The sequence below is a fragment of the Orbicella franksi genome, unplaced genomic scaffold, assembly GCF_964199315.1.
Source record: "Orbicella franksi unplaced genomic scaffold, jaOrbFran1.1 SCAFFOLD_36, whole genome shotgun sequence".
NCBI classification, from domain to species: Eukaryota; Metazoa; Cnidaria; class Anthozoa; order Scleractinia; family Merulinidae; genus Orbicella; species Orbicella franksi.
In genome coordinates, this window is record NW_027670382.1 from 87,473 (window position 1) to 115,442 (window position 27,970).

At 39.0% G+C, this 27,970-nt stretch overlaps 1 long non-coding RNA gene across 1 annotated transcript; it reads left to right on the forward strand.

Annotated features, from left to right (window-relative positions):
* The first annotated feature begins 10,247 nt into the window (after window positions 1–10,247).
* LOC145471215 (uncharacterized) lies at window positions 10,248–27,960 on the forward strand. The gene is made up of 6 exons (XR_014042772.1): window positions 10,248–12,405; window positions 16,012–16,083; window positions 20,483–20,591; window positions 23,512–23,583; window positions 24,945–25,032; window positions 25,573–27,960. It is a non-coding gene; the product is annotated as an uncharacterized LOC145471215 (long non-coding RNA).
* The last annotated feature ends 10 nt before the right edge of the window (window positions 27,961–27,970 follow it).

The window sequence follows — 27,970 nt, forward strand, 5'->3', positions numbered from 1 at the left end:
GAGTAGTTTTACCTCTATCCATGTCACTGAAAACCAAGGCGATCACGATGAAGTTTAGAGTCCCTGGGACTGGAAAATATCATCAAAGTTCCGCCATATCGAGCCAAAATTGGTCAAAATCACGATGCGCATAAGGCAGTCTCGGCTATTCTTTGAGTCTGAAAATGAAGTGGGGCTCTAATTCGGCCTAGAAGCTCAAAACCAAACGTTCAAATATTTCTCCTCTGTCCATTTCACTGAAAACCAAGGCCATCACTAGTTAGTTTAAAGTCCCTGGGCCTGGAAAATATCCCCAAGTTCCGGCAAATCGAGCCAAAGTTGGTCAAAACCACAATGCGCGTAAGGCGGTCTCGGCTATTTTTTCAGTCTTAAAATGAAGTGGGGCTATAATTCGGCCTAGAAGCTCAAAACCAAACGTTCAAATATTTTTCCTCTGTCCATTTCACTGAAAACCAAGGCCATCACGAATTAGTTTAGAATCCCTCCCACTGGAAAATATCCCCCAAGTTCTGGCAAATCGAGCCAAAGTTAGCCAAAATTACGATGCGCGTAGGGCGTTCCCGGCTACTCTATCAATCTTAAAAGAAAGTCGAGCTATATTTCGGCCTAGAAGCTAGAAACCGAGCGTTCAAACATTTTCCTCTGCCAATTTAACCTAAAACCAAGGCTATCACGAGTTAGTTTAGAGTCCCCGAGACTGAAAAATATCCCCCAAGTTCCTGAAAATCTACATAAAGTTGTTCAAAATTACGCTGCGCGTAAGGCGGTTTCGGCTATATTTCGGGGCTATATTTTGGCCTAGAAGCTCGAAATCGAGCGTTCAAATATTTTTCCTCTGCCCGTTTCACTGAAAACCAAGGCCATCACGATTTAGTTCAGAGTCCCCGAAAATGGAAAATATCCTCCAAATTCCTGGAAATCGGCCCAAAGTTGGTCAAAAGTACGCTGCGCGTAAGGCGGTCTCGGTTACCTTTTTGTTCATGGATGTTAGACATCCATGAGCTTAGAAGGCAGTCGGATGGCGCTCACTCACTCACTCAGTCCACTGTGATTAATTTATTCATTAAAGCTGGATTAAATAGTTTTCTCCTATCCCTCCCCTGCTAGGTATAATTTTTGTCCCAGACACTTCGTACTGTTTGTTTGACTTGTTTTAGGGGGGACAAGAAAGGAGAAATTTTGTCCTATAACACGGAGTTTATACAGGGGAGTTTATACATGGCGGTTAAGACGGCACGAAGATGGGTTTTGGTTCAATCCGTGGAGTTTTAATATTGAAAGTTGTTAAGCTAATCAACAGCAGCTGCGACAAATAGACATGGAAAGACTAGAAGGACGTACTATACCATTTTCGTGCGGCATTTTGGTGCATTTTTAACGAGGGGACCTTCGTGGAGTGGTAAAATGGAAAATTATCAAGCTAAGGAACACTAGCTTCGGCAATGGACATTGAAATCCTGAAAGCTACGACGCTCGTTTCGAAATGTTTAAAGCTACGATGTCATGTCACGACCGAGGACAAAAAGTCTTTTAAAATGTCACCCGGAGGAGGAAACAATGCAATGGGCCATGAATTCTGTATCATCTGGAACCTAAGGTGAGCCTCCTTGTTGCGTCGTATTTTTTTACTACGCCTTTTATACGAGGGGGATTATTTCGTTCGGAAAGTAGCTCTGGTGCAGGGTCGACCGCTCTTTGAATGAAAAACAAAGACAGTTTTTTTATCATGCCTTATCAGATTATCTAAATAGTATCACTGGGGAAAATCCAGATGATGTGAAAGTTGTCAAGACTGCCCCAACTGGTAAAGCAGCATTCAGCATTAAAGGCAATACACTACATGCTGCTTTTAAGATACCTGCCAATAGAGGTTTTGAGTATTTTGCACTGGACAGTGACAAACTGAATACCATTAGAGCAAAACTAAACAAACAGGGTGATTTTCATTGATAAGATTTCTATGGTTGAAAGTGGTATGTTCAACTTTTGACTTTAAGATTACAACAAGTTATTGGAACTAATGAACCATTTGGTGGAATAAGCTTGGTAACTGCTGGAGATCTTTTCCAGCTTAAGCCAGTTTTTGATAAGTGCATCTTTGAAAATTCCCAATCTGGCTGTAATGAATTTGCAACAACAATTTGGACAGAGTACTTCACCCTCTTTGAATTGACAGAGATGATGAGACAAAGAGATGACAAAGAATTTGCTCAGCTACTCGATCGTTTGAGAGAGTGAAATTACTCTAAAGATGATATAACCATTTTGAAACAAAGACTTCTGAATGTAAGGCCTGGAAAAGATAATTACAATATGAACATGGCACATTTATTTACTACAAATGCATCCGTAGATGCTCACAACAATGCATTGTATTCCCTCTCTAAAGCTGATAAAGCTCAGATTAAGGCTTTGGACATTATAATCGGGGGCATCTCTAATAATCTCAAGAAACAAATGAAAAACATAATCCCAGATGATCCAACAAAGACAATGGGTTTATATTTGCTCATGCCAGTAGTAGCTGCAACAAAATATGACTGACAACTACATTGATGTGACTGACGGACTCACCAATGGTGCAGAGTGCGAGACAGAACACATAGACTACAGAGTTGAAATTATACCAGACCAATTATTATTTGGGTGTCATTTCCACATCCTGACATAGGCAGAAACCAGCTTAGAGAAAATGTACATTTATACAAGGCAACTATAAATAGAAATTGGACACCAGTATTGGAAGTAACAAGACAATTTTAAGCCATTAAAAAAACTGAGGTCCAAATTCTCCGGCGCCAATTTCCACTTAGATCTGCTGCTTCCAAGACTATTCACCGTTGTCAAGGCGACACATTAAATGAGGTAGTTGTTGATTTTCCAGTATCCAGAAGAGAGCACATACATTATGTTGGCTTGAACCATGTACGAAACAGCTCTGCAATGCATATTTTTACTTTGAAAGAAAACAAAATAAAGGTTAGTGAGAAAGTTAAAAGTGAAATGAGCAGACTAAGAACACAAGTAAGCCTTGTGCCATAAGCAGTGTTACGGACTGACGATTCACCCCAAACAAAAACAGTCTTCTTTCAGAATGTTAGATCTCTCCACCTCCACATAGATGATGTGCAAAATGATTACAACATTCAAGAAGCTGATGACAACATTTTTGTTGGATCAAAACTTTGCTTGTTAGATAGAGATGATACATATCAGCTTAGTAAATTAACTCTTTACAGAAATGACTTTAATCAGTTCAACATAAGAACTTGCTATGGAACTGCTTTGTACATTAAGAATGATTTGAATTGTACTAAAATTCCATACAGATATAACTTTTAATTAATAATTTGGAAATCACTGTAATAGTATTGAGCCAACCAATTCCAAATATTAATGTCATTGGTATCTATTGATCGAAAACTAGTTACAATTTCACAGTTGATTGATCCTCTTACTCATCTTCATGACTTAGTATTCACAGAGTCTACAATTCCAAATGTACTGCTTGGGGATTTCAATACTGATCTAATGCAGGCAAATTCAGAACAAAAGGCTCTGAAAAATATCTTATAACAGCCAAAGGATACACTCAGTTGATTAACCAGTTTACTACTACTGACTACCGTACACAGATAGATCATGTATATACCAATGTATTACAATGTGTACAATCAGCAGGTACCCTGGAGTCTTACTACAGTGATCATAAACCTATTTACATCTTCATGAAAGCTGTTTGAATACTTCCCTGTATTTATCATATGAGATCATTATTAATATATAATTTAGCTCAATTTGGAAACTTTACATACCAAAGAAATACATGTATCTAAATGTATCAAGCAACTATTTAAATCACACAGCAAAACAGTCAGAAAATTTATTTGCAGAAACAAAGAATGGTTTGAATTTACTGTGCTATTAATGTCCCTAAATTCCTAGTCTTCATAAAGATTCAAAATTACATGTAACTCTACCAAAATTTACAGATGCTGTACATGACAATACCTTTTTTCCAGGTCAAAAGAATTATTTTAACTCCAGTGTTTCTTTAGAGAGAGCACGACATTATAGCTAGCATTTTCTTTCTTAACCCTTTCCAGAAAAGCAAGAAATATCACTTGGACACCTTAGTTAGGTAGGTAGCTTATTTTTATTGGGGCAGCAGGGGGGGAGAGAATAGAAAGGAAAGCAAATTAAAGAAATACAATATTTTTTCTGCATATAATCATTTATACCCATTTAAAATGTGTAACTATTATATTCATTGTGTATTGCAGGTTAACCAAGTTGTACTATTGTACATGCGCATATAACCCAGATGAAAACTGCAATAACAACTACAGTATAATATGCAAGTGACAGTAAGCAGATGTTACTATTAACACAACATTACTGATGCTATACATGTTTATTAGCTGTCAAAAATAATATCAAAAGACTTAGTAGAAACTGGCTTTAACAACACAAATCACCCTTTAAACTTCATGGAATTAATCTGAGAATTACAGATGGATGTGGAATTCTCCTGCTTACAAAAGGAATAAGATGTTTTCAAGACTTAAGTCAGCTGACACTTGAACTTTTGAAACTCACTCTTTGCAAAAGACATTGGGTGCAAGCATATAAAATGGCTCTCCAAGCTGCATGTATAATTACAGAGTTGGAAACACTTTAGAACTTTATCCATATATGTTTCTTAAAGTCAAGAATGTTGACAACTTAAACCCATCTGAACTTGCTATGCGTGTCAAACCTTAACTCGAGAAATGAACTTATAGCTTTACACTGAAATACAGAAATTTTATAACAGAAGCTTAAAATTAACAGTTCTATATCATGTTCATATACATGAACATATACGTGTAGAGTATCGCAATCAGTCTTAATATTAGGACTACAATTAAATGAAACTTCTACAATCCGTCATTAAGGAACACAAAAGTTGAATGTTTTAATCTGTCTCTATTCATAAAATACAAATCTTGCAATGTTTATTCCAAGTATAAGCTGTCCTAACTGTTCCAGCTTATACCTTTTGAATTTCCATTCAGTTCTTAAAATGGTGGTTATCATGCTGTACTTCTACTACGTGTATGTCCTGCTGCTTTAAAGATTGTTATTTATAACTCAGCAAAAATTGTATAATTTGTATCAATAGGAGACTGCTGGCTAGAATGTCTCCTCTTACCTTTTATGTGCTACATTATGGTAGTCAGTATTTCAGTGGACTTAATAAGAAAGAAAATGCTCCTAATAAAAGCAGTGTTCCTCTTGATTTTTGTTGTTGCACTCTGTTGAAATCTATTTTCAATTATGTAATAAATAATTATTTATAATTTATAAAGTAATTTTAACGGAGAACAAATTCAACCACCTAAAGGGTGGGAGGCGTGGTAGCCTCATGGTTAGTGCACTCGTTTCTGGATCAAGTGGCCCAGGTTCAGGCCCTGACCGTGGACATTGCGTTGTGCTCTTGGGCAAGACAATTTATTCTCACAGTGCCTCTCTCTACCCCCGTGTATAAATGGGTACCGGCGAACCTAATGCTAGGGAAAACCCTGCAATGGACTGCATCCCATCCAGGGGAGAGTAGAAATACCCCTAGTTGCTTCACACTACAAAAACCGGGATAAGCTCCAGCCTGGTGGGCCATTTGGCCTGTATGCAGACTTTATTTATTACAATTTAGTGGCAGATTTACAGAACAATGAACAAAAAAATCTATCTAAAAAATCTATCCATTAACTGGCTTGACCTTTACCTAAAGGGTGTCCATAAGCAACCACTGGACACCAGAACCCATGCATCAAAGGGTGTTTATTTTCCTGTTTTTCACTGCTGTACCAAAAAGAACTCCACAATGATCAATTCCTCTTCTATTTTTTATTCAACTAACTTTTCTACATTCATCGAATTCATCCATGAGCTGGCTCACACGAGCCTTTGACTAGTCTTAAAATAAGGTGGGGCTATATTTCGGCCTAGAAGCTCGAAAGCGAGCGTTAAAATATTTTTCCTCTGCCCACTTCACTGAAAACCAAGCCCATCACGAGTTAGTTTACAGTCCCCGGGACTGGAAAATATCCCCCAAGTTCCGGCAAATGGACCCAAAGTTGGTCAAAATTACGCTTCGCGTAAGGCGGTCTCCGCTTCCTTTTCAGTCTTAAAATGAAGAGGGGCTATATTTCGGCCTAGAAGCTCGAAACCGAGCGTGCGATCGTTTTACCTGTGTCCATTTCTCTGCAAACCAAAGCCGTCAGGAGTTAGTTTAGAGTCCCCGGGACTGGAAAATATCCCCAACTTCCTGGAAATCGACCCAAAGCCCACATTGGTCAAAATTACGCTACGCGTAAGGCACTCTCGGCTTCCTTTTCAGTTTTAAAATAAAGTGGGGCTATATGTCGGCCTAGAAGCTTTAAACCGAGCGTTTAAATATTCTTCCTCTGCCCATTTCACTGAAAACCAAGGCGATCAGGAGCTAGTTTACAGTCCCCAGGACTGGAAAATATCCCCCAAGTTCCCTAAAATAGACCCAGAGTTGGTCAAAATTACCCTGCGCGTAAGGCGAACTCGGCTACTTTTTTTAATTAAAATGAAGTGGGGCTATATCTCGACCTAGAAGCTCTAAACCGAGCGTTCAAATATTTTTCCTCTTCCCATTTCATTGAAAACCAAGGCTTTGACGAGTTAGTTTAGAGTCCTTAAGACCGGAAAATATGCCCCAAGTTGCTGGAAATCGACCCAAAGTTGGTCAAAATTACGCTACCCTTAAGGCTGTCTCGGCCAACTTTTCAGTCTCAAAATGAAGTGGGGCTATATTTCGGCCTAGAAGCTCGAATCCCAGCGTTCAAATATTTTTCCTCTACCCATTTCACTGAAAACCAAGGCCATCATGAATTAGTTTCGAGTCACCATGACTGGAAAATAGTCCCCAAGTTCATGGAAATCGACTCAAAGTTGGTCAAAAATACGCTCCGCGTAAGGCGGTCGCGGCTATCTTTTCAGTCTTAAAATGAAGTGGGGCTACGTTTCCAACTAGAAGCTCGAAACCGCGTGCTTAAATAGTTTTCGTCTGCCCATTTCACTAAAAACCAAGGCCATTACGAGTTAGTTTAGAGTCCCCGCGACTGGAAAATATCCTCCAAGTTTTAGGAAATCGACCCAAAGTTGGTCAAAATTGCGCTGCGCGTAAGGCAGTCTCGGCTACCTTTTCACTTTCAAAATGAAGTGCGGCTATATTTCGCCTACAAGCTTTAAACCGAGCTTTCAAATATTTTTCCTCTGCCCATTTCACTGAAAACCAAGGCAATCAGGAGTTAGTTTAGAGTATCTGGGACTGGGAAGTATCCCCCAAGTTCCTTAAAATAGACCCAGAGTTGGTCAAAATTACCCTGCGCGTAAGGCGGTCTCGGCTACCTTTCTGGTCTTAAAATAAAGTGAGGCTATATTTCGGCCTAGAAGCTCGAGACCGAACGTTCAAATATTTTTCCTCTGCCCATTTCATTGAAAACCAACCCATCGCGAGTTAGTTTAGAGTGTCCGGGACTGAAAAATATCCCCAACTTCCTGGAAATCGACCCAAAGTTGGTGAAAAGTACGCTGCGCGTAAGACCGTGTCGGCTATTTTTCAGCCTTAAAATGAAGTGGGGCTAAATTTCGGCCTAGAAACTCGGAACCGAGCGTTCAAATATTTTTCCTCTTCCCATTTCACTGAAAACCAAGGCCATCACAAGTTAGTTTAGAGTCCCCGAAACTGGAAAATATACCCCAAGTTCCTGCAAATCGACTTAGAGTTCGTCAAAATTACGCTGCGCGTAAGGCGGTCTCGGCTACCTTTTCAGTCTTAAAATTAGGTGGGGCTATATTTCGGCCTAGAAGCTGGAGACGGATTGTTCAAATATTTTTCTCTACAAACTCTACTGAAAACAAAGACCGTCACGAGTTAGTTTAGAGTCCCCGGGACTGGAAAATATACCCCAAATTCCTGGAAATAGACCAAAAGTTGGTGAAAATTACTCTGCGGGTAAGGCGGTCTCGGCTACTTTTTGAGTCAAAATGAAAACGGGCTCTATTTTGCCCCAGAAGCTCGTTCAAATATTTTTCCTTTGCCGATTTCACGAAAAAACAAGGTCATCACGAGTTAGTTTAGAGTCCCCAGCACTTGAAATTATCCCCCAAGTTTCTGGAAATCGACCGAAAGGTGGTCAAAATTACGCTGCGCGTAAGGCTGTATCGGCTACTTTTTCAGTCTTTAATAAAGTGGGGCTATATTGAGACCTAGAAACTCGAAACCGAGCGTTAAAATAGTTTTCCTCTGCCTATTTCACTGAAAACCAACGCAATCACGAGTTACTTTAGAGACCTCGGGCCTGGAAAATATCACGCAAGTTCCTGGAAATCGACCCAAAGTTGGTAAAAATTACCCTAAGCGTAAGGCGGTCTCGGCTACTTTTTCAGTCTTAAAATTAGGTGGGGCTAAATTTGTGCCTAGAAGCTTGAAACCGAGCGTGCGATCGTTTTAATTCTGTCCATTTCACTTAAAACCAATGCAACCAGGAGTTATTTCAGAGTCCCGTGGACTGGAAAATATTCCTTAAGTTCCAGGAAATCGACCTAAAGTTGCTCAAAATCACGCTGATCGTTAGCCGAGCTAGGCTACTTTTTAAGTTTTAAAATGAAGTGGGGCTATACTTTCGCCTAAAGGCTCGAAACCGGGCGTGCGATCCTTTTACCTCTGTCGATTTCACCGAAAACCAAACTTATCATGACTTAGGTAAGAGTCCATGGGACTGGAAAATATGCCCCAAGTTGCTGGAAATCAATCCAAATTTGGTCAAAATCACCCTGCGCGTAAGGCGGTCTCGGCTGCTTTTTAAGTCTTATGACGAAGTGGTGCTATATTTCGGCCAAGAAGCTCGAAACCAAGAGTCCGATCATTTTACCTCTGTTCATTTGACCGAATACCAAGACCATTAGAAGTTAGTTTCGAGTCTATGGGACTGGGAAATATCCCCCAAGTTGCTGGAGATCGACCCAAAGTTTGTCAAAACCACGATGCGCGTAAGGCGGTCTCGGCTACTCTATCAGTTTTAAAATAAAGTTGGGCTATATTTCGGCCTAGAAGTTCGAAACCGAGCCTTTAAAAATTTTTCCTCTATCCATTTCTCTGAAAACCATGGCCATCACGCGTTAGTTTAGAGTCCGTGGGACTAGAAATTATCCCCCAAGTTCCGGCAAATCGAGCCAAAGTTGATCAAAATCACGATAAGCCTAAGGCGGTCACGACTACTCTATCAGGCTTTAAATGAGGTGGGGCTATATTTCGGCCCAGAAGCTCGACACCGAGCGTTTAGATATTTTTCCTATGTCCATTTCACTGAAAACATAGGCCATCACGCGGTAGTTTAGAGTCGTTGGGACTGGAAAATATCCCCCAAGTTCGGGGAAATTGAGACAAAGTTGGTCAAAATCACGATGCGCGTAAGGCGCCTAAACGCTATAAAGCGATCGTGCCATTGTTGAGCAGTACTTTCATGTGGTGCTGTTTACTATGCTGTACAGGGTGGTACTAACTTTAAAGTTTCTGGATGAAACCCTAGCGTGTGACCATTCAAATGAAAGCTATTGAGCAGTACTTTCATCTGGCACTGTGTATTATGCTGTACAAGGTAGTTCTAACTTTTAAGTCTGTGGGTGAAACCCTGGTGTGTGACCATTCAAATGAAATGAGCAGTACTTTCATCTGGTACTGTGTATTATGCTGTACAAGGTGGTTCTAACTTTTAAGTCTGTGGGTGAAACCCTGGTGTGTGACCATTCAAATGAAATGAGCAGTACTCTCATCTGGTACTGTTTATTATGCTGTACAAGGATGAAACCCTAGTGTGGGACCATTCAACTCAAAGCTATTGAGTGATACTTTTATCTGATACTGTTTATCATACCGCACGAAGCTCTTCTAACTTTTGAGTTTGTGGGCGAAGCCTTACTGTGCCACCACCGAAATGAAAGCTATTGAGCTGTACGTTTATGATTTACTGTGTATTATTAGAAGATTTGTTTACATCACCCTTTTGTGTGACTATTCAAGAGATCTTAACTTCCTTCCTTTTATCTCTTTAGGCTCTTTCGTTCGAATTAGTTCAGTACCTTCTGAACCTCCTAAACGGAGCTCTAAAAACTGTGGAAAACCCCGCCGCAACCAAAGCACAAATAGTCAAGGCTGTGTTTCGTTTTGTTGTTAGAGAAAAAAAAACGCATTTAGCTGCAATTCATTTTTTCTTCCACCAATTTCAGAGTACCGAGAAAATTATGTTAGGTAATAGAAAACAAAAAAATTAACGTCAGAGGACGTAGATCTTAAACGATATTGGCTGCCTAGCCTTCCACATTTCAATTGTGGCCTTGTGGTAGTTTCTGATTTTTAGGGTTTAAAGTTCAAAATGTATTGTGAAAGGTATCTAAACGTTATGAGAGAGGCATTTTCTTTCTTTGTTTTTTTTACGCAAACGTAGTACTTCCCGTTAACAATCAATCAGCAGAATTATGTCACTGGTGCAAAGAACAGAAAAAATATTTATCAAGTTGTAAGCGCGGGATAACATTGAACCGATGGCAAGCGCCGGAACAAGGCGGAATCGACTGCAAGCGCGGGAAAACGTGTTACCAGTCACCGATGCTAAGCGCGCGAAAACTTGTTATCAGTCACTGATGGTAAGCGCGGGAAAACTTGTTATCAGTCACTGATAGTAGGCGCGGGAAAACGTAAGAGGTAATAAATCTAGAACGGAGCAAATCCGGTGACGTTTGATTAGAACCACACGTTGCATTAGGAACAAGTCATTTCTCGTCTGTTTTGTGTTATTCTGTTGCGACTAAGTAATTTTTAAGTTGATGGGTAGATTGAAGTGGCTGTAATATAACGAAAAATAGTATTGCCTTTTTATACCAGATAGGAACAAAGTTTAGAAATATATTTTATAAAAATGAAGTGAGTATACGATTAAAAACCGTGACACGAAAAGGTGTTTGGTTTGTTTAGATCTTTTTGTCAATATCTTAAATACGTGATATATTTCCCTAAATATTTTGCCTCTGAAGTTCTGCCCTTTAGCCCTTCTCTGTGTTTCGTTTTGTGTTTCGTTTTGTGTTCCATTTATACAGTTCGTCTTCTTTTCCTTTAGGTATTCCGTTTAGCGTTTTTCTGCTGTGCCTCCTTGTCTTTTCTGTGCGTTCCTTGGATTTGCCTCACCAGGGCCGTAGCCAAAACAAAAAATTATGACTGAGGCAAAGTCCATGGTTTAATTCTTTTCCTTGGCATTTACCAGTGTTTCAATTTCCCCTTTCAACAGAGAAACAACAAAAACGAGGAAAAAAAAAATGACTGAGGCAAGTGCCTTGGTTTGCCTCATACTGACTAGTCTACGGAACTGCTTACATCGCCCTTCCGTTTAACAAGAGGTTCCCCGATCGAGGATAGTCTAAGTTACATTGTACTGCATTCCTTAAAACCAGAGAGCTTTCAGTTTGTTGTCACCTGTGGAAACTGATTGTTTAAGAGCTGGCTCGAAGTTCGTCAAAAATACTCCGCCACGCGTAGTATTTTCAACTCTCTCCTTGGTGTTTTGAAATGTGGTCAAGCACGGTCTTTCTTGCTTGATAGTATTCCATCACGTTCAAGAATTCAACTAGCGGAGAAGTCTTACTTAGCTCTCAGCCACTGGAAACAAGTTCTGACTGGTCCTTCCGTTCAGTGTCGTTATGAAACACCAACACCTGCGACAAGAATTTACTTCAAGCAAACCTTGCAAGTACGTGCTTCGGAGAAGATGGTTTTGACGTCTTGCCAAAGCATGAACTGTACTCAAAACCAATGTGTTTTGTGCAGCGGTAACTTGGTCTTTTTCTTGTTCAAACGTCCTCTGTGAATCTTGATCCTCTCTTGAGCCAATCAAATCGTCTCCAAAGCGAGTTTCCCCGAGGCCAAACCCCTGTAGGCTAAGACTAGGGGCGAAAATATCACGTGACACAAACACGACATTATGGCCGAGTGAGTTTGGGGTCGAGATAACAAAGATGGCGGAAGACACGTGCAAGAGGGAACAAACTTTTTTGAGTGTAATACTCTAGTAAACTAAACAGGCTTTTTCCCGGGGCTGTTACACACAAGAAAATGTAAACCTCTCGTTGAGAAATAACCGAAATGTTGAAGGCTTGTACGTGGAAAGACTGGACACAGAGAGGACATCAAGCGAGATAACTTGGCTGAACGAAGTTAAACAAAACTACAAGCCAAGATTGGATCAGATGAAGAGCAGAACATCACCAGATAAAGATAAGATAAGGAGTAAATGAATGGTAGTACAGGACGACAACTGAATATCTGGCACCATAGAGCAGGTATGTTTATTAATGATTTTCATGAAGTAATTAGCATGAATAATCAGTCTCTCCACTGTCAAGGTATACATGTGTAAAAAAACATTTGAAAATTACCAGTCAGTGTAAAATGAAGACTGCAGACTGCAGACCAGGAGGGGTTAAAATGTGTGGTTCCAGAAAATAACCATCCTTAACCCCCCCTCCTTAGAGGGTTTTTTTTCCAGATAGACCCCTCACCCCCAGGATTTTCTGTTTTGAAGGGGCTTCACGGTACTCCACCCACCCCCTAGAATTTTGGTGTTTTGTGGTTTTACGCTTTGGGCCCCACAGCTGTTGGGAGTTCCATATCCACAAATAACAAGATGTGAGTCATTTATTTTGATCTCTTAGGCACTGTAACAAAATTTAGCCACAGCTGTTCATGGTAAAGATCAAGGTTGTGAGATATATTTTTCCTAGAAATGACCGTGGAAAGTACTAGACGCCCTTACAGACCTGTCCCTTTATGTCACGCTGAAGTGTTTGAACTACTGGTAACAACTTACTTAGAAAGGATGGCATACATGTAACAGCAAACCTTTTCTTCGTTCAATTGAAAGAAGTTTTCAATCACGCATCAAGGAAAGTACTCAACATTTTTAAAGGAGAGCTTAAAAGCTCTTTCAAATAAACCAGTCTAAGTTTTAATTTATGCATAGTTTAAAGAACATAAACTTTGAACGGTACATGTACACTGTACCTCGATATTACCCACATTCAGGCTTTTGGTCAAGATTTAAAAAGTGGGTGTCCCAAAAGTGCTATAGGGCCTGCTCAAATGAACAATCTATAAGGCAACATATGAAAAATAAAGCGATTTTCTTTAATAAGAGGCCATCCACAGGATGCCTGGACACCCATCTTGCTAAAAGCCTGCCCATATTAATAACCATGAGATTTCTGTATGTTGCAGGTGTAAAATTCAAGACAAGTTTTTGTCCAAAATTGTGAACAGTGCTGTTGATCTAGCATTTTTAAGGGATCAAGACTTCAGTATTTGCCAAATATCTCTTAAATTTGTCTTTCGGCAAAGGACTACATCAATAAAGTAATACGCTTTGTTTTTATAATTTGTAAATGATAGTACATTCATTTTACGCCTTATTATTTTTTAACTTGTCATATGTGTCATGCGTGAAACACATTAACCATGTTTTCCAGTTCAGTCGTAACTAACAATGGAATGAAATCTTTGCTATGGCTCCAGCAATCATAGCCATCATGCTCAGCTCTGGCACCTTCAAGGTGTCCAGCTCATATTTTTTCCTACTTTTTTGAGCAGATGAATTCCTATTTTCTCCTATTTTTAAAAATGAAACCTCCTATTTTTCCTATTTTGTTTTTTTGGCTAATTAAGCATCATGTCTTGCAAAATTGAAAATGGATTAATAGCCTCTGGTGTTTCATAGGCTCGGATGTGGATTTAGCATAAAGCAATGTCATGACTTGGATGTTCTAAATTAGCAAAAATATTAGGGACAGTAACTATTTCTTTGTTCTCTGTTCCTTACTGGATTTCTGTTCATCGCTCTGATTTACTGATTCCATATTTCTCAATGATTTTCTTTGTTATATATTGTATCGACATGTAGCTGTATCAATATGGTTCATGTGATTATGTTGAAGTCAACAGATAATATTCTGTATAAACCCATTGAAATTCTTATAAGATTAAATTTGGAAATACAGTTAACAATAAAGATTAGCGAAAAAACTGAGCAACGACGTTTCGGTGTCATCCTGGCACCATTTTCAAGTTAAAAAATATTTGTGCGAAAAGTAAACTAATTTATACCAATGGTAGAGGTGCAAAATTGAATAAATTAAGATTAAGATAGCTGTTCAATGTTCATGTTCATTCCAATGAGGTGTCAAACACTGGTAATGAGTTCAGTGTCTGTTCTGCTCATTACCAGTGTTTGACACCTCATTGGAATGAACATGAACATTGAACAGCTATCTTAATCTTAATTTATTCAATTTCGCACCTCTACCATTGGTATAAATTAGTTTACTTTTCGCACAAATATTTTTTAACTTGAAAATGGTGCCAGGATGACACCGAAACGTCGTTGCTCAGTTTTTTCGCTAATCTTTATTGTTAACTGTAAACCCATTGAAAATACGTTAATTATCCAATAATGGAAGTATAAAGCTGGATTAGTTGGTCTAAGACATTTACTTGCTACTCAGGGTTTCATGCTTCTTCAGAAGCAATCATCAGGCAACTGCTAGAAAAAATGGTTACAGGGAAAGATATTTGAAAAAAAAAGCAGAACAATATGTAAAAAGGGTGGTACGTGGCGCATCAAGTGAGATGCTATGGCTAATAAGGTGATGATATTTTTCAGCAAAAAATTCCTAGAATGTCTACAGCAAGATATTGGCTCATTTCTGTTGTTTAGGGTTGACACTTTGGGTTTACATAAAATGAAATATTTCTCCCACAAACTCAAATTACATTTCTTTATAGTGTTCGAATAAGATCTGCTCTCCTTCATCTTACGCCATTTAATGTTGTACTCAACGTTCTGGTCCTTCAGGCTCCATATAATGCTCACTAAGCTCAGTTGCACTTCTCTATGTTTCGTTTCGAAATGAGCATCATATATGATTTCTATATCTTTGTCATTAAGTCTGATGTGTCTCTAGTTAAACTATTGAGCACTCTAATAGCTGATGAGGATTTCAACCTGCTATTTGGTTAATTATCCAATGTATGTCCTCATGCTGAACTCTTGCTCACTTGTGTGATCATATTTGAACCTGGAAGATGCTCATGTGAGGAAGTTGATGTTCATCAAATAAAAGAAAACCAAATTAAGGGTGAACTGTCTTGTTAAAGTCAAATTAAGGGTGAGCTGTTGTTTTATGTCAAGTCAAGAGGGAAGTGTCGTTTTAAAACTTCTCTTAGGATTTGTGTTTGCTATTGTGTGCTGGGTTGATGTTGAAGTTTTGAAAAGACAGCGTAGTTTCTGAACAAGGTGAAGCCTGAGTAGTTCAGTTACGGTTAAAATCAGGGAATTTGGACTGATGAATTCAGTGTAGTATCACTAGTCTTGTTTCTAGGAAAACATGATATTCAAATGTCAATTTCACAACTGATTGCCGATTGTTCTTCAATTGATTTAGATTTATAATATAATGTTGTGCAAACTGATGTTGTTATCACAATGAGAGCGACGAAGAAGAATAACTTTAAAATTCAAAATGCTTACATTATCACACTGTATGTACAAATGTATATCACTGTCAATGAACTAAAGTGGTCGATTGGGGTAGCTGATGGGGTGTAGGGAGGTTATCTTTGTCCATCAATTATGATTCTCCTATTCTTTTCCTAATTTTTTGAAGGAAAGTTCCTATTTTTTCGTATTTTTTCAATTGCAGTTCCCTATTTTCCTATTTTTCTGAACAACTATGCTGCTGGACACCCTGCACCTTTCTCAAGCTCATCAATTTGTGATGCATTTAACAGTGGATTTAACATGTTAAGCCTATATGGTAGATGTATACACTTATTCCATTGAGGTAATTTAATATTATCTAGCTTATAAATATCTTTCACTTGTTTCCTTCCATCAGGAGAAAAGAGTCCAAGTGATAATGTTCTCCCTGATCATGACCAGATACCAAGAAACACAGAATTGTTTTCAGGTATTAAGTATTTGCCCAACTTTATTCTGTATATCACAAAAACTACATTACTGCAGCCTTTAAATTAATAATTAAATATTGTGAAGTTGTCAACCCAGAATGGCTATGGTCGGGCTCTGTGACTATTAATTAACTGACTTAGAAAATTTCATTCCTTCATTTCTGACAGAGGCTATTTCATTAATATTATTGTTTACTACATGTAGTTAAAGTTATTCAATAGATTAGGGGGCAATGAAAATTAGATTTATCCATCAATATAAGACAATTTTTTAAAAAAGTTAAATAAGGGACACACAAATATGGATATGGTCAGTTCCACCAAAAAGTTTATCAGTTTCTTGATCTACAGTAGTGCAACGTAAAATTGATTTGCACAGGAGATGGGTGTAAAAACTGCCCCACAAGGAAGCTGGTTCCACCCAAAAATATCTTTCTGTGTTTCTTGAACTGTGAAGAATAGACTGGTCCTTCATCCAAATTGCAAGCGCAAGATTAGAAAACACCTGTTGAGGAACAATTGGACTGTCTTCATGCAGTGAATGGATCTTGAGCTTTGTACAGGAGATGGGAGTAAGAACTGGCACACACCAGAGGTGGTTCCACCAAAAATCTCTTCCTGAGTTTCTTGATCTGTGAAGCGTAGACTGGTCCTTCATCCACATTGCCAGCACAAGATAAAAAAAAGACTTGTTTAGGAACAATTGGACTTTCTTCATGTGCTGAATAGATCTTGAGCTTTGTACAGGAGATGGGTGTATTAGAAATGGCCCACAAGGGAGCTGGTTCCACTAAAAATCTCTTTCTGAGTTTCTTGATCTGTGAAGCATAGCCTGGTCCCACATCTAAATTGCCGGTACAAGATAAAAAAAAATTGTTTAGGAACAATTGGACTTTCTTCATGCGCTGAATGGCTCTTGAGCTTTGTACAGGAGATGGGTGTAAGAACTGGACCACAAGGGAGCTCTTTCCACCAAAAATCTCTTCCTGGGTTTCTTGATCTGTGAAGCATAGACTGGTCCTTCATCCACATTGCAAGCACAAGATTAAAAAAACACCTGTTTAGGACCAATTTGACTGTGTTCATGCACTGAACGGATCTTGAGCTTTGTACAGGAGATGGGTGTAAGAACTGGCCCACAAGGGAGCTGGTTCCACCAAAAAACCTCTCTCTGAGTTTCTTAATCTGTGAAGCACAGACTGGTCCTTCATCCACATTGCAAGCACAAGATTAGGACCAATTTGACTGTGTTCATGCACTGAATGGATCTTGAGCTTTGTACAGGAGATGGGTGTAAGAACTGGCCCACAAGGGAGCTGGTTCCACCAAAAATCTCTTCCAGAGTTTCTTGATCTGTGAAACATAGACTGGTGCCACATCCAAATTGCAAGCACAAGATAAAAAAAAAAGACTTGTTTAGGAACAATTGGACTGTCTGGATGCGCTGAATGGATCTTGAGCTTTGTACAGGAGATGGGTGTAAGAACTGGCCCACAAGGGAGCTGGTTCCACCAAAATTTCTTTCTGAGTTTCTTGATCTGTGAAGCATAGACTGGTCCCATATCCAAATTGCCAGCACAAGATAAAAAAAAGACTTGTTTAGGAACAATTGGACTGTCTGGATGCGCTGAATGGATCTTGAGCTTTGTACAGGAGATGGGTGTAAGAACTGGCCCACAAGGGAGCTGGTTCCACCAAAATTTCTTTCTGAGTTTCTTGATCTGTGAAGCATAGACTGGTCCCATATCCAAATTGCCAGCACAAGATAAAAAAAAATTGTTTAGGAACAATTGGACTTTCTGCATGCGCTGAATGAATCTTGAGCTTTGTACAGGAGATGGGTGTAAGAACTGGACCACAAGGGAGCTGGTTCCACCAAAAAAACCTCTCTGAGTTTCTTAATCTGTGAAGCATAGACTGGTCCTTCATCCACATTGCAAGCACAAGATTAGGACCAATTTGACTGTGTTCATGCACTGAATGGATCTTGAGCTTTGCACAGGAGATGGGTGTAAGAAATGGCCCACAAGGGAGCTGGTTCCACCAAAAATCTCTTCCTGAGTTTCTTGATCTGTGAAGCATAGACTGGTCCATCATCCAAATTGCAAGCACAAGATTAGAAAATGCCTGTTTAGGAACAATTGGACTGTCTTCATGCACTGAATGGATCTTGAGCTTTGTACAGGAGATGGGTGTAAGAACTGGCCCACCAGGGAGCTGGTTCCACCAAAAATCTCTTCCTGAGTTTCTTGATCTGTGAAGCATAGACTGGTGCCACATCCAAATTGCCAGTACAAGATAAAAAAAAGACTTGTTTAGGAACAATTGGACTTTCTTCATTTGCTGAATAGATCTTGAGCTTTGTACAGGAGATGGGTGTAAGAACTGGCCCACAAGGGAGCTGGTTCCACCAAAAATCTCTTTCTGAGTTTCTTGATCTGTGAAGCATAGACTGGTCCCATATCCAAATTGCCAGGACAAGATAAAAAAAAACTTGTTTAGGAACAATTGAACTTTCTGCATGTGCTGAATGGATCTCAAGCTTTGTACAGGAGATGGGTGTAAGAACTGGCCCACAAGGGAGCTGGTTCCACCAAAAAACCTCTCTCTGAATTTCTTGATCTGTGAAGCATAGACTGGTCCTACAAACAAATTGTCAGTACAAGACAAAATTGATCTTGAACTCCACACGAGATTGGTGTAAGAACTGACCTGTATAGGAGTTGATTTCATGGTGCCTTTGTCTGGTGCCTTTGTTTCCCTGTCTGTAAAAGAAACTGATACTACAAAAGAACAGTTCAAAAATGTCTAATAGACTTGCTCTGATTTGAATTTCAACTTTTTGCATTATTGAAACTGATCTTGAGAAAGTTTTAGTTTTCTCTTTTCTTTTTAATTAACTTACCTATCTATTTTTTTTCTGACTTCAGTTTTACAACCCAGGTAAAATTTGAAAACTTATGTGACTACTCAGTTCACTTAGTATAATTATGTACTATTTTGAGTAGGATTTTGCCAAGTATTAAATCAATTTTATTCACTGTTTTGATTACTTATTATATATTTTCTGGCAAATAAATGGCTGGTGTTGACTTGCAAGCTGAGGAGAAAATTACTAATTAAATAATGATTAGAATTTATGATAATTTATTATCATTAATATTAACAATTAAATTTTATTGATTAATTAATAGGCTTCGAATAAAATGTTTAACCTCCACAGGATTTTAAGACCAAAGGTATTCAACCTTACAACCAAGGATGTTGAACATGACAATCTTTCATTCGTTTCACCAGAATACAGGTAGTCTCATTTGGAAACTTCAGATTGTCTTGAAATAGGTCTGCTAGGCGTACAAATGGAACTGGCCTTAATCACTTGCGCTTTACCCACATTCGGTTTGGTTATAATTCAATCAATCATTTTTTATTTCTTAATGTGCATTTTACAGTTGGACTGGCCCACGGATAGCTAGCGCTAGTCTAGGCAGGCCAGTCTATCAATAGTTACAAATGTTTTATTATTATTATTATTGTCATCATCATCATCATCATTATTATTATTATTATTATCGTCCTCACGTAATGCTTGCTTATTATTATTATTAAATAGAAAAATAGAAAGTTAGGAAATAGTGAATAAAATAAAAAAAGAAAAAGCGGGGAAAGAATGAGAAAAGAAGTGAGGGGTTGTTAGAGATCCAAATTTGGGGTTACCATTCATTGAAATTGTAATCTGTCCTGTGGATCTACACACAATGTTCTGTTTTGGATGCAACTGTGCAAGAAATTTTACTATGCTCATAAAAGGCATTACAAAAAACAAAGAATCAGTTGGGGTATCTGCAAAACGATTGGCTACACTATTCAATCAGAATGCATTGTATACCTGACAGCCAATCATCGAGTCAGATAACTAAAAAATACAGCTATTCGATCACAGCACACATCATACTGTATATTTCAAATGTTACATATTTTTCTTTTTGTACAATTCTATCTTGGGACAATAAATTTATGAACCCAGCTTTTGAAGAACATGACGTGTGTGTAAATCATGGCACAGACAATTATATATTTGTAATTGTCTACTGAATTTAAGGCAAATTTTATTTAGTGACTTTCAGAAAAGTCAACGTGGCATTGATTATTAGTTCGCGCTTCAGAACTGTTTATTTAAAATCAGTTTATTGTAGTCAGTTAAATTGCTGTAGTGCAACACAAACAATTATCATAGTAGATGTGTTTACGTTAAACAATTTGCATCTTATTTGTGTTTATTCTTGGTCTTTTATTATAAGACGACAACTAGTACAAAATTTGATAGGGAAGTGGAGTAAAGGTAAAACATTTTTTGTTTTTGACACTTAAATAAAGGTTCTTATCTTTTTCCTTTAGGTATCAACGGTGGCTGGTTTCAAATGTTCAAGGTGACTTTCCGAAGCATCTTTTACACTGTTGACAAAGTTCCTCTCACATTTTTTGTTAACATGAGAGACAAACTCAAGTAAGTTATGTTGCTACCATTTACTGTGGATTTGATTATTTGATCAGCTATGCTGAATGTTACCTCAGTCAGCGCGTTTAACTAACCCAAGTTTACCGGATTTAAAATCTGTGACAAAATTCTGCAGCCAGAATCAGTTAATGGGACGAAAACAGTCACCTGCTTGCTGTTTTAATGGGAAAAAATCTCGGTAAATAATTAAGAGAGATTTCAGACTAATTATCAATGCAGGTTTGAGTCCGATTTCGAGATATGATGTCACATCAGGGTAGCAAGAGATCTACTCCTTGAAAAATGTGTCACTCAGCCAAAGTTGTCTGGCAAACCCAGGGGTCTCTCCCTTATAAGCCTAACCCTATGCCAGAAACGGGTTGTTACCTGTACAGTGTAGGTTTTATGATCGAAACTGCACGCACATCTAAAAGAAAATAAAATACTTGCACAATATGGTTGGCGAAATGGTGCAAAATTCACAAAGTTTATATTCATTCACATTTAATGTTGTTATTATTATTCACGAATATATTTATTCACATTCAACAACTAAATTTATATTCAAGAAATATACTAATTCACATTTAACGACGTATTTCGTATTCACGAATATATTTACTCACATTTACGGGATGTATTCATTCACATTCAACGGTTTATATTCATTCACATTCACGATCGAAATATTGGTTCAACATGGTGCAATATTAATTCAACATTTTCTGCGCACCGTCTTCGCGCATCATTAGGTCCCAGATCACGCTCTACAATTTCTGAACGCAATATGGCGGACGAAGGAAGCCTTATTATATGAAGGGGTAGAACAAAGACCAAAGACCCCAAACACAAATGTTACATTGGCAGGAACTTTCGATCTCCTACAAGAGTGCGAAGGGGAATGGAACACCGCGGAAGTAGGATTGAGAGAGGACATCCAAATAAGGCTCGAGTGTAGCTCTCCAGCAATTACTACCTTTCGTCAGTATCATAGGGCAGCACTGAATGAAATACTGGGAAATATATGTCTTTTGCATGGAGAATGGATACGACACGACTCATCAAACTGCACAAACCTTGCAGTGTATTCTGTGACCAGCCCTGAGGTCTTCCGAACTCGATATTCAATATCGGAGGTAGTTCTTGGGGAGCAGAGATGGCGCAGTGGTGACCCTCGCCTCCCACCAGTTTGACCCGGCGATGAGTTTGTGGTTGGTTCTCGCCTTGCTCGAGGGTTTTATCCGGGTGCTCCGGTTTTCCTCCCCTCACAAAAAAACAGCATCTCCAAATCCCAATTCGACCAGGATAGAGGGTCTGAATGAAAGCCCGCTCTTCCTCTCTAAATATTTTAATTCTAATTTTTATTTTCCTTCTGCAACAAAGATCGTCGGGTTTCACGTGGACAAAGCTCAAATGCTTCTTGTTTCAAGGTGGACATTGAAACGTCGTATTGTGGAGTACGGGCTTCTCGATGATTTCGCATGAGCAACTAGACAATCCCGTAGAACGTTTCATGATGAGTGATCAGTCAACGGGATGGAAGAGGGAGAGTATTGGCCATGTCGACCCTGGAGACTCTAGAATCAGCTGGGCTGTCGTAAGACACCCTCACATTTTCACCCCTATGACCACTTCGCACCCTTGATGGCCACTCAAACCTTTGCGTCGCTGAGGGAAACAAATCTAGGACAATGCTACAGTTCTGTTATTAGTAGAACATTTAAACAAAAAAAACCACAACAACAACGCTAGTATAGTTTTTTTTTTACATTGTTTTAGGAGTACCTTGTTAAAGATTAAAGGTTAATTAAAGGAAAATCATCAATACCCCCATGTATGACAGTAACCAGGCTATGGTGTCCGTCAATATGCCACAAGCTATTTGGAGCAGCCACAGAATACGCTCTCCTAGAAATTACGACAGCCCAACGGATTCTAGAGTTTCCAGGGTCAACGCGGTCAATACTCTCCCTGATTCCATCCCGTTGAACTCTGAGACCTATAATGATCGAAGATGTCCGGTCACCAAGGAATACCCGAGCAAAGTCCCATGATCACTCATAAAACGTTGTACGAGATTATCTACTTGCTCATCCGAAATCATCGAGCAGTCTGTTATCTCCTCTAGCCCATGTAACGTTTATGTTCAGTTGTGTATGTTTGGGGTCGTTTGTCTTTGTTCTACCCCTTCATATAATAAGGCTTCCTTCGTCCGCCATATTGCGTTCAGAAATTGTAGAGCGTGAGCTGGGACCTAATGATGCGCGAAGGCGGTGCGCAGAAAATGTTGAATGAATATTGCACCGTGTTAAACCAATATTTCGATCGTGAATGTGAATGAATATAAACCGTTGAATGTGAATGAATACATCCCGTAAATGTGAGTAAATATATTCGTGAATACGAAATACGTCGTTAAATGTGAATTAGTATATCTCTTGAATATAAATTTAGTTGCTGAATGTGAATAAATATATTCGTGAATAATAATAACAACATTAAATGTGAATGAATATAAACTTTGTGAATTTTGCACCATTTCGCCAACCATAGCACAATGGTTGTAAGAAAATTGTTTGGTTGATTGTCTTCTTTGCATTATCCGAAGATGCTGTAAATTGTCTTGTTACCAATCTTATGCTATTAGAATGATATTTTTGTTGGCGAGAAATTTTGTTAGAGAGAAATGCAGAGAGATGGATGTGGGTTGGGTTCTCCAAGTATATTTTTTTCTCTGGCCCCTGTGTTTCTGTGTCCTTAGTATAGTGTGGTTTTCACATCAAAACAGTTCAAAATAGAAACTTGCCTGGTTTTGAAGTTAGACTGTCTACATCAGCATGATACAAATTGATTGAATTGAGCTAGCGTTAGTACCAACCCGCCAAATGAAAAGGAAACACTGTTCAAATAATGTTCTTACCCTCCACAGGTTTAAAAACCAAAGGTGTTCAACTTAACAAAGATGTTGAACGTGATAATAATTGGTTTCGCTAGAATACAGGTGAGCCCCCTTAGATATCTTAAATAGCTACGAATAGGTCCAATATGCGTACTTGTGGTTCTACTGTACGTTCATTATACTTCAACGGTGTTTGGTTTGGTTGTGACAGCGATCGAGATCCGATTTAGTCAGTGTTGGTTGAAATTGCAATTTAGTTTGAGAATTTTCAAAATAACATGCCAATGCTACTGTGTAGACCGGAGTACAGTGTTCTGTTTTAGAACCTCAGAACCATATGTAACGTGTGGCTGGCGGGATTCGCGCGCGAGTGATTTTTGGCGGCGGAACCGCCATTTTATTGATTTTGTAGGAAGCGTGCATGAACCAACCTTGAAAGCTTTTTTGAGATTTTTTATTTAACTTTACCTCTGCATAATTCAAGTTGCAAAACGGCAGAGAAATTTCACTACTAAGAATAACGAAACCGGTCATTGCGACATTGCGACATTGGCTGAACTTTACTGCGTATTTAGTGTAAGAATATCGAATACATCGAGCTATAAAAGTTTTGGAACCATGAAGCAAGTTCGTTTGGCCAGGAGAAGTCATATTGGCGTCCTTTTCCATCCGTGTAAAAAGTATCGGTTTTTTAATGGTCGAACGCAAATCACACATTACGATAAATTCTTTGCTCTTTTTCCTTCAATGTAAGCGATCGGTAAAAAATTGATTTCTTAAAAATTGGCACACGAGGAAGGTTTGGTCAATTAATTTCTGGTTTTAAAAAGGAAAAAAAGTACTATTGTGCGCCAGGACCGGGAGTCGAACTCTCGACTCTGTCTAGTCCCGGAGCGAGAGGCGCGCACCTGACCACTGCGCCAACTCGACTTGACATGACTTCGCGCGGAAAACTTGACTACATAAGCATACGAGTGGCGCGCACTAATAGTCAGCGTGACGTACCTAAACAGCGCACACAATGTAATACTTTGGTGGTTAATTGTTTCTGTTTTGTTTTGGGGGGAAATTTTGTCGCGCTAGAGATACAAACGTAAAATTTATGATCCTCAGCTTTGAAGTATTAAAACGTGGAACAAGCAAATAATTATAAATTTGTCATGTTTACAGTTATCGCAGCGTTCTGGGATAGTTATATCCAATTTTCGTAATCACTATTGGTCGTTAAAAAAGGTTAAAGGGGAGCTGATTATTTGCGCTTTGGAAAATATATGTATATATATTTTAAAAAATAGCTTATTGCCTTGTGAAAAAAAGCGTGATGTGTTTATCGCAGAACGGAAGAACGGCACAATTTGCATCTTATTTGCGTTTATTCTTGCCTTTTATTTTAATTTATACGGAAAGTTAACAGTGACAGTCGGATAAGAGTAACTTCTTTTAACTACTTTTTGTTTCCTCAGCGAGCAGCTTCAAAGTTTGAGAAGATGGCTTTCAAGGACATCATGCACGCAATCGAAAGAATCCTGTGAACGCGATGGGCAAACTCTGGTAAGTCGTATTGTTTATATATTTGCTATACGTAATCTTATCTCGTTCATATCAAGGCATTCAACAAAAAAAGTTTACGAGTGTGTAAGGAATTTTAGGTACAGAACTAGACAGGTTTTAAACGGTTGAAACCTTTTGTTGCATATTTGGCCTTTAACTTGATTAGACGTCAACAGTACCTTTCAAACGTGAATCGCTACGATAGATTTTGAATCGTGCCGGTTTAGGGACAGCTACATGCAGATTTACATGTGAAAGAAACTATTCTTTCTGAGAAATCGCGCAATGAGTATGGAAGTTCAAGTGAAAAAACGTGTCTCGCTACAGTCGGTTTTGATTGTGCCGGTTTTGGTACATCAAGTACAAGTGCATCTAAAATTCGGAGGTATTGTTTTAAGTGTAAGTCATCGAAGGTATTGTGTAAGTCTAAGTAGCTTCTAACTAAGTTGTTACGATCATGTTATTTTGGAATAATATTCTAAGTCTCTTAATTGGTGGGAAATATTTGTAAGTTTTAAGTCACGTTCTCTTTTATTTCAGATGCCTTTGAAATGGTCAATGTGGGGAAAGGCGAAAGAAAAAAGTCAACCTTGGAGATGCCCTGAAAAAGATGAGTACCAGGCAGGAAAATTTTCAACCTTGGAAGGAAAGCAAAAATTGATGTGGAACACCGACACCTCCCCGCCAGCCACCACTAACTAGCATTTCTTTTACACTTATAGCGAGAGTTTAGAGCTCTCGTCCTTGTGGTACAACTTTGCACGTACGCATGCGCGTTTGGTATCATATTTTATAGTAAAATTTTTTCTAAGTCTTTTGGCGGGAAACGTTTGTATATGTAAAGTCAGATGCCTTGAAAATGACCAGTTTTAAGAAGTGGCCAAAGAAAAATTGTCAACCTTGGAAAGAAAGCAAAAATTGATGTGGAACACCGCCACCTCCCCACCACCACCACTAACTAGCATTTGTTTTATACTTATAGCGAGAATTTCGTCCACCCATCCTTGTGGTACAGTATCCTCTAATACGCATGCGTACTAGGGAGTGTCTCACGTACAAGAAACCTGATATACTGTACGTCGTGACTGTAAGTAGCCGATACCTTCGTGTTGAATAACCGAAAGTTTAAACCGAAGTTCAAGCTTCGGGTTTCCCGACACGGAGGAATCAGTTACTTGTAAGTCGTGACTGTAAGTAACCGATAACTTCGTGTTGGGGAATCCGAAGTTTTTTCGGGTTACCCGACACGAAGTTATTAGTTACCTACAGTCACGACTTACAAGTAACTGATGCCTCCGTGTCGGGAAACCCGAAGTTTGAACTTCGGTTTAAACCGACACGAAGTTATCAGTTACTTACAGTCACGACATACAGTCCATTAGGTTTCTCCTACCTGGGACACTCACCTGGTACGCATGCGTATTAGATGCTAATGTACCACAAGGATGGGTGCACCAAACTCTTGCTATAAGTGTAAAAGAAATGCTAGTTAGTGGTGGTAGTGGGGAGGTGGCGGTGTTCCACATCAATTTTTGCCTTCCTTCCAAGATTGAAAATTTTCTTGTCCGATACTCGTCATTTGTACGGCATCTGCAAAAGAGCCTTGTAAGCATGGTTTTCAGTAAACTGACACAAGTTTGTAAGATGATAAAGTCAATTTATTTTGTAATACTACAACAGACAAAAACCAATAAAGATAAATATTACAGTGCAAATCTTTCGGTACAATAAACAACAGAGTACACGTACACGCTAAGTTCGTAGCTGTTCGTCTCATTACCTCCGCTATATCTAAGTCTGGAGATGTTGAATTACCGGGATATTCACAATATGTGGAACTAGATTATTAACTAATGACCCGCGACTGAGTTATATTACTAAACCTTTGAGAAAAATAAAACAATTACATACCGACAATGTTTCCTTCGACAACTACAAAGTTTACGAATAATTAATAGACGTTGAGAAGATTTAAAAATCCTTTCAACATATAACTACCACTAAGTCTAAATAAACTTAGAAACTTCTATTCCGCGATTTACTGCAAAATTAAGTACGAAAGATTGAACACACATGTAAAGTGGGGGTTCTGGCGCAGCGCTCACGCACACAGTGAAAGCGTAACGCAACTCCTCATCTAAAGATTCGGAGTTGCGTTACGCTTTCACTGTGTGCGTTCACTTGCGGCCAGAACCCCTACTTTACATGTGTGTGTGTATGTGTGTGAGCGCTGCGCCAGAGCCGTGTGAGCTGTGTGTGCGCCAGATCCGCGAGCGCTGCGCCAGATCGGCGAGCGCCGCGCCAGAGCCGTGTGAGCTGTGTGCGCCAGAGCCGTGGCTGCGTTTTAGTAAAATTTGGCGAAAAAGCGGGTCCATCGAAGCTGCAACGTCTGTAATCAATATGCGCGGATGTGCCCTTCAAAAGTGCGCCAGAAAATTTCCCTATTGGAGAAGTGCACGCTCAGTGCATACTGCGCCGACATGGCTGCCGCAAGATACTCGTCCGATGTTCTGCAAAGGTTCTACGGCCAAATACCGAGGGAGGAAAGAACAAACCTTCCAGAGCCGTTGACACCCGAGGTTCACGCATTATACGACGGGTTTCAAATATCCCAAAACAATTTCCAAGAATGGCTCCGTGTGTGGAGAATGGGTGTATCCGAAAGAAACCCAAACAATAAAGATCTTTTGAGGTTCGCAAGAGAAAACAAAGAAAAGATCACCGATTTGGTCGAGCAAGAAACCCTAAGGTTAAATAGCGTTAAACTAAGTTTCGGGTTACAAGTGAAGTTCTCAATAGAAAGAAACGACCAAACGCAATTTATGGAGCATTATTTCAAAGACGATGAACCGCACGTTTTCAAAAAGAACGATGAAGACCTGATAAAACAAAAATTTGAAGAATTCATTGAAAACGCAAAAGGAGAAATAGAACACTG